The following is a 7,020-nucleotide window of genomic DNA, read 5'->3' as shown; positions in this document are numbered from 1 at the left end:
AGCCTAGCGGGGTCCCGCATGGCGTGTTCAGGGCCACCGGCCAGGCGAGGCTATTCAAAATCAGACTAAAACTGAAAAACGGCAATGAAAGGGAAAACTGTCTTATGCAGCTTGGGCGGAGGTGACCTTCCAGGGATGCCTCCTGCCCTACCTATCTTGACCTGCAGGACTGTACCTCTGGGTCTCACTGCAGTTCCTGGTGCTGCTGAGCCTCCCTCCCAACGTCCTTTTGAAGTACAGCGCACCCCCAGGGCCTGCAGCATGGGGTTTCTTCCTGTCGTTGGAAAACACGTCTCCAAAATGCAGTTTGTGCAGCGAAGGAAACTGCTGGACTTGAAAAAAGAACTGGAGAAAAGGACTTGGCAGGCACACAGCAGGATTTTAAGTCTTTTTTATTTGGTAATTCTCAAGTTGGTCATAAAATATTCTCTCACAGAAAATCACATAAATATGCATTTGCCTCATAACATCACCCTTATGCCATGAAATACAATCTTTAGAGCTCTTTGGTCAAGAGCTGTGGCAGGTATGTGGCTGAAGAAGGGCTGTGGGAGTGGTAAATTGTACAGATGTGGGAAAGCAGCTGAGAACTAACAGGCAGGTGGCATTTGTGAGGAGAAAAGTGGCCTTTTGGCATATAAGAGTGAGCCTCTGTGTCTGGGTACACAGGCCAATGCACTGCTGTCTTCTGAAAGTCCATTGTTGCCTTCGTGACCCTTGTCTTTTAGCATCTTATCTCTTTCTCAGCTAAGTATACTTTTACCCAAGAAGGATGCCCGTTTCCCAACAGGCCATCTTCATCCTCGCTGCTTATTTGCTAGCAGGAAACATGAGCCTGCAGTTTTTGCACCTGCTGTAGGCACATGGGAGGTCAAGGATAGCACTGCTGTTCTGGGTCATGCAAAGTGTTGGTCCTACTACATGCAAGTGCCTCCATAGGGTGGTTGAAAGCGCCACTGGTATCTGATAATGTCATAAACATTAGTGAAGAGCAGGTAAGGTAGGCTGGAAAAACAATACTCTTTCCACACAAATACTATTTGGAAACAGCAAGGAACAAATGTTACATAAAATGTATGCATGCCATTGAGGGAAATATCTTCAATTTTTAACACGTTTGTTAATAATTATTTATCCCAGGGGTCCCAGGATGGGGTGGTCTAACTTACTAGCTCTGAAAAGCAAGTAGTGTATGGGAGAAAGAAAAGTATCATATTGCGCAGCAGCTGTTTCATCTTCTTATGGCCATATACGTGAGTAGCCTGACTCTGAAGTCATGCTACTTTTCATCCCAGACTACACCTTTCACAATGGTTTGTTCCCCACATTTCATTATAGGCCACAGAAATACTGTTTTTTTCCAGTACACCACATCTTTCTTGTCCACGTGTTCTAAATCCTCTGTCGATCTTCCCTCTGCATTCCACTCAGCTTTAACTGGAGGGTCCTGAAGAAGCAGCAAACAATAAATCCTGCAGCACTGCAGTACGAACTGGCTTTGGATGACAGTTTCTGTGTGAATGCCGGCTTTCTGAAAATGAAATGAGGAGAGTTTTCAAAGCTTTGTAATGTTATGATGTTACAATGTTACATTGCCTTCCTGCTTTCATTCTGTGCGGCTGCTCCACATGAACTAAGCAGTCAAGAATTTCACTTGTCAAAGCTGACGGTACTATTTGACTGGGACATTCAGGGGTCCCAGGGTACTTTAAAGGTTCTTTTATTTACTAAGTCCTGGCTTCTGGATTATTCCAGCATCCTGCAACTGTCTCTATTTCCTCCTTAAAAGATGTGCAAGGAACTTGATAAGGCCAAGCTTTTTGAAAGGCCCAGCAAGCTGCAAAAGGACAAAGCTCGTCTTTGGAAGTTTCATATATATGTGATATATATGTCATATATCTTCCATAAAAAAAAACCTGCTAAGACAGTAGTTCATTTGGATAGTAAGTATCAGGGCTTCATGCACATCAGCAGTGGCTGCAAGCTTTCCCCTGCCTCCCCAGGGGTTTGGCTGCTTGTGTTCAGGGTCAGCTCTGATATTGCATGGCCATATAATCTTGGATTCAACTCCTGCACAAACAGGCAAAGTGGCTGAAAGGGTGGTGTGAGAAGGAGTTACGAGAAGCCTCATCTTCACCCACAGACCTATCACCACTTGGCCCAGGAGCTCAGTGGTGGCTAGGTGCTTGCCTGAGCTGTGATGTTGGGATGTCTGTGCCCAGCCTTACTGACCCTGCCTGACCCACAGACCAATTCCACAGTTCAGTCTTGACCTGCCTGGTCACTAGTGATCACTGGTCTGTAACCCTGATCACCACCACCGGCCCTGCTCTTTGCACCTTGCTGGGGTCCAGTAGGACTGTGCCTTTGTTGGTAAGGGCACTGCCCTGCCTGTTCTGCTGTGCCTTCCTTACAAGGTTACATGTACATTTATCCATGCCTGTGAGAATATTTTGGGAGTATATGGGCTGGAAGGGCCTCGCCATAAGTGGAAAACAATCCCAAGCAGAAGGGAGATCTCCTTTTTTTTTAAAATAACAAGCTGCCCAGAAAATTGAACCTCTGCCTCTGTTCCTAGGCTGTATCTTTACTCACCTTAACAATTTCACTGTAAACCTCTGAGTGGTTTTGGTAACATGACTGCCCAAAGAGATTCCTTATTTCTCGCATGATCCCCTACAAAACAAGCACAGCACAAAGCAGCCTGTTTTCATGTATTATGGCAAAAACTGGTAATTTTTGTTTCTCAGGTTGTGTCAGTCAGTAGTAGAGAAGTCACTCATTGCAAGCTTTAGAGGAAGGTCCCATACAAGCAACATAGGGCACTCAGTGCCTCAGCCAGCTTTGTATCATGGGACACAGAATCATATAATATCTCAAGTTGGAATGGTCCCACAAGGATCATCAAGTTCAACTCCCTGTTTCTAATAGGAATAACTCACCTCTTAGAGAGAAAGACCTGTTTTATCCAGTGCTGCTCTCAGGGTTGCTGGAGCGTAGCTTTCTGCATCCCCATCCCTCTCAACTCCTAAGTTATCCCCAGTGCCATTGCCGATAGATTTTGAGCAGTGTCTTTAGCAGAAGCAAAGTTCTAAATGAATGGCAGATGCAGATGGCCCTTCTACCCCACTGCCTAGGTCCAGTTACACAGAAACACAAAATACCTGTTTGCTGTTGGTCATAGTGTCATTTGAAGGTGGAATGCCAAGAACTTTAAATATGTCAGCTGTTCTCTGCTGTAAATCTTCCTCACAAGCATCAAACAGCCTCTGCAGTGCAAAACCAACAGCTGATTACAGCGGCAATCACAGCGAAACAAGAGGCGTAGTGTGGAAAGCATGTGCTGAAAATGCATCTGCATTAGAGTAAATTGTAGGGACACTAATTGATTGAAATGTGTCTTCATTACCTGTAAAACAAACTGTTTCATTGAGCTACTTGCATACTGAAGCCCATTCTTCAGCATCTGTGGGGCCTTATCATCACCATCAATGATAATAATGGCCTAATCTCAGTCTTGTCCTTCAAGGTGTATCATTTTGGTATTTTCCATCAGATTCCTCCCAGCGTCAGAGTAGTGAGTCAGACATCAAAGTGAAGTCTTCCAGCTAGTAGTTCAAGCATTAACCATAAGAAAACTGGACTGTTTTCCCACTTGGGCTTAATATGGCTGTGATATGGGACTGATGTTTGAATGTGCCCTTCTGAAAGGCAGGAGGAAGCAGATCACTGTCAATTTGCTCTCTACAGCGTTCTGTAGGCCCTGCTGGGCTGGAAAATCAGAGATCCAAACTAGGGCCCCAGCCCCGTCTGGTACAGAAATACTAATACTCAAGGCTGCTATACTGGCTGTACCATATTGATTTGATTAGAATCAGATTGAAAAAATAGACAAGAACAAACCTTAATTATGTGACTGCCTTGTTCATACGTCCAACGGTGGGATGTGGAGATCCTGATTTTTTCCCACTCACGTAGCCGGAGCATCTCGTACCTCTCCAGCACAGCAGACAAACGTGAAGGGTCATTCATGTCCTCAGAGTGCTTGTGCATGGCCATCACTTTAGACAAGAGCTCTGCATTTCTAGGGTAAAAAGGATATAAAAAACACTTAGCTAAGACAGGATGAAACAATGAATAGGTGTAACTATTTTACGTTATGAATCTATTTCATTAATCCCATGTTCTCTACAATGCGCTTCTCAACTACATTTTGTAGCTGCCAAACAGCTTTCATGTGGGAGATAGTGCTTCCTCAGCTGAGTTTTGCATGATCACAGTGGAATCTGATCAGGATGCCATCTTGACTGTGTCATTGTAGACTGGTTTCTTTAATTAATATGTTCAACCTGGGGATGTCTCCTTCCTTCTGTCTTCCAGAAGTCAGTTACAAAGAGATGCCAGCAGGTTGAAAGTCCGAGGAGAAGGTGTCCGGGCTGTCTGGTCAGAAACAGAATCCCTAAGGACTGGAGGAAGCACGAAGTATGTGGGTTTTCAGTGTAGAAACACACAGTACTTTCAAAATATGAATAAATACCTTACCTCGCCTCTAGCTTTTTGATCTGCCCTTTCAGCTTCTCATTTTCCTCTTTCTCTTGAAGGTCTTTTCTGACAGCCCTTCCAGGAAATGCTCTGAAACAGATTTCTATTGTGAAATATTTTATTTGTACTTGGACACTGGCACAGCAGAGGACTCACCCCTATTGAATAGTCTGAATTCCAGAAAGAAAGCTGGGGAGTGGGAAAGCACAGAGCATCCAGGAAAAACTGCAAGGTAGCTTAACAACCTCCCCTGAAAGCCTCCCCACAGGATTTATGCTCAAATCAAGGGGGAAGCTATTTACATCAGAAGAAATGGAGGTGTGGTTGTGAGGATCATTATGATTCTCCCCTCATATATAAATTTTTAATATAAAGAATAGCATTACCTGTTGCAACTCTCCAGATGTTGTAGTCGAGTATTAACAGAATGAGACCAAACTCTGTTCTCCTTGTCCATCCATCTATCAGGGGAAGAAAGAAATAATAAACCACATTACAGTCAGCAGGCAAGTATGTATTAAAGTCTTACAAAATGCACAAGCTAAACTTCCTCCTTCCAATTTCTGATCAGCCCATAGGGAAAAAAAATCCAGAGATGAAAACTTCTCAAGGCTATTCTTTGACAGGTGGGTGGTTTGTGATTCTGTGAGTCAACAGCAATAGTACAAATAAAATATTCCCAAAGTGTAAGATCTGCATATAATATGGTGCAGATCAAATGGTTTCTGTAAATTGGCTCTGCATTCCCAGTATAGACTGGATGAAATTTGTTGCTAACTCAGAACCCTTGTGTCTGGCTTATTTGTAATCTTCTGTCCAACCTGCCCTAGTGTGCACCAGCTGCAGTTGATCATCAGGGGCCATGCTAAACACAGTAATTTCTGGTCACTGGACTCACTCTATAACATTTTCCACATTTGTTATCCTTTTTTCCAGACTATAATAGAAGGCCTCCAGGGTTGCAGTCTGCTCTCCATGGGCTGGTGGCTGCCATGAGTTGTCAAATGTATGTCTGAGGAAAAAAAGAAAAGGGAATTCTAAAATGAAGGGGAAAAAGGACACATACTTGAAACAAATACCTTATAATAGACAGTCCTGTGAGCAGAGGTTTCATGACTACATCCAAGCTAGCAAATGGATCAGAGACCGGACAAAGGCTCCAGGGCACACTGATGAACTAAATGAACTCAACCCAAAACTGCAGTGTGTGGGGAACAGCAAACTCAGGTGACTAAACCCAAATTTGCAATGGACGAGTGTGGGGTTTTTTTAATAGAGAAGTACAAAGCTCTGTGTTCTCAAGGTAATTTTTTTTTCTACAACTGCTCTGTGTCTTGTTTCCTAATGAGGATCCCAAATATCAACTATTATTGCAGAGACAGTCCCAGATTAAAGTGCTCCTGCAGCTTGGAGGCAGATGGAAAAGAGAGCAAGCTCCTCTCTGCAACCAGATGTCAGAGGAAGCCTAAGCATAAGGCTCTGCCATTGGTTTATGCCAACACGAGTCTGCACAGCTGATGCAAGGGACTGTCCTGCCCCTCTCTCTCAGCATCTCCCCCTCTGCCATTGAAGCACATTTTGGGTTTATGTACTTGAATGGATTCCTTTCCAGTTAAATCATTTCCAGTCTTTCAGTAAAGACACTTTTTTTGTTCTTTAAGCTCAACAATCCAGTATAAAATTTGCATTTTAGTCAGCCTTTCCCTGCAAAATGGATGAGCTCAGAGTCTGAGTCCCAAAGTCCTGGATCTTGTTACACTGTTTATACTGATCTTTCCAATTTGTCTACCTCTTACACTGATTTAAGATCTGCCTCAGCTTCTGGAGCTGAACTTAAACTGAACTTGAGGAAAGTAACCATCCCTGTGATGGATAGGAAGATTAGGAAGAAGAAAACAGAGCTTTTACTGAAATATTTCATAGTCAGGAAATGTTTGCAGTCTTGCATTGCAACCCCCCAAGGAATTTTGTAGAAATATTCAGACCTACTAAGGTTAAACTTGGTAAGTTTATCCAGAGACATCTCCTGTGTAACATACCTGCTGCCTTGTGTAGTCATCATTCTGGGATCAGCATCCTCACGCTGTCCTTCCAACACCTCTGTTCTGCTGTAGGCAGAAGAGTCATGTGTAGCCATGCCTTTATAGCAGCAGCAGATGTTTGTTGAAAGGAGTGGGCAGCACCAGGGATGCTCCGTGTTGTCGGGAGCACGGGAAGCTACTGAGACCTGACAAAGGGTCTTTGCTGCTGTAAAAAGCAGAAGCCCTCTTTACAGGAAAAGGCATAGGTCGAGTGCCACACCTCTCTCCAGCCAATAAAATCAGTGGAGGTGGACCTTCACCCTGGACCGTCAATCATTTCAGTTTCGTAATGGTGGACCTTCACCCTGGAGCATCAGTCATTGCAGTTTCATCCCACTCCCACCTGTTCACTCCTCTCTAGCTCCCAGAGCTGCACACCTCTGCACTGCAGTTGGCC

This window comes from Neopelma chrysocephalum, unplaced genomic scaffold, assembly GCF_003984885.1.
Source record: "Neopelma chrysocephalum unplaced genomic scaffold, ASM398488v2 Primary Assembly neopelma1_59, whole genome shotgun sequence".
Classification (NCBI taxonomy): Eukaryota; Metazoa; Chordata; class Aves; order Passeriformes; family Pipridae; genus Neopelma; species Neopelma chrysocephalum.
The sequence above is the reverse complement of the archived record's forward strand: the minus strand, read 5'-3'. Positions refer to the sequence as shown.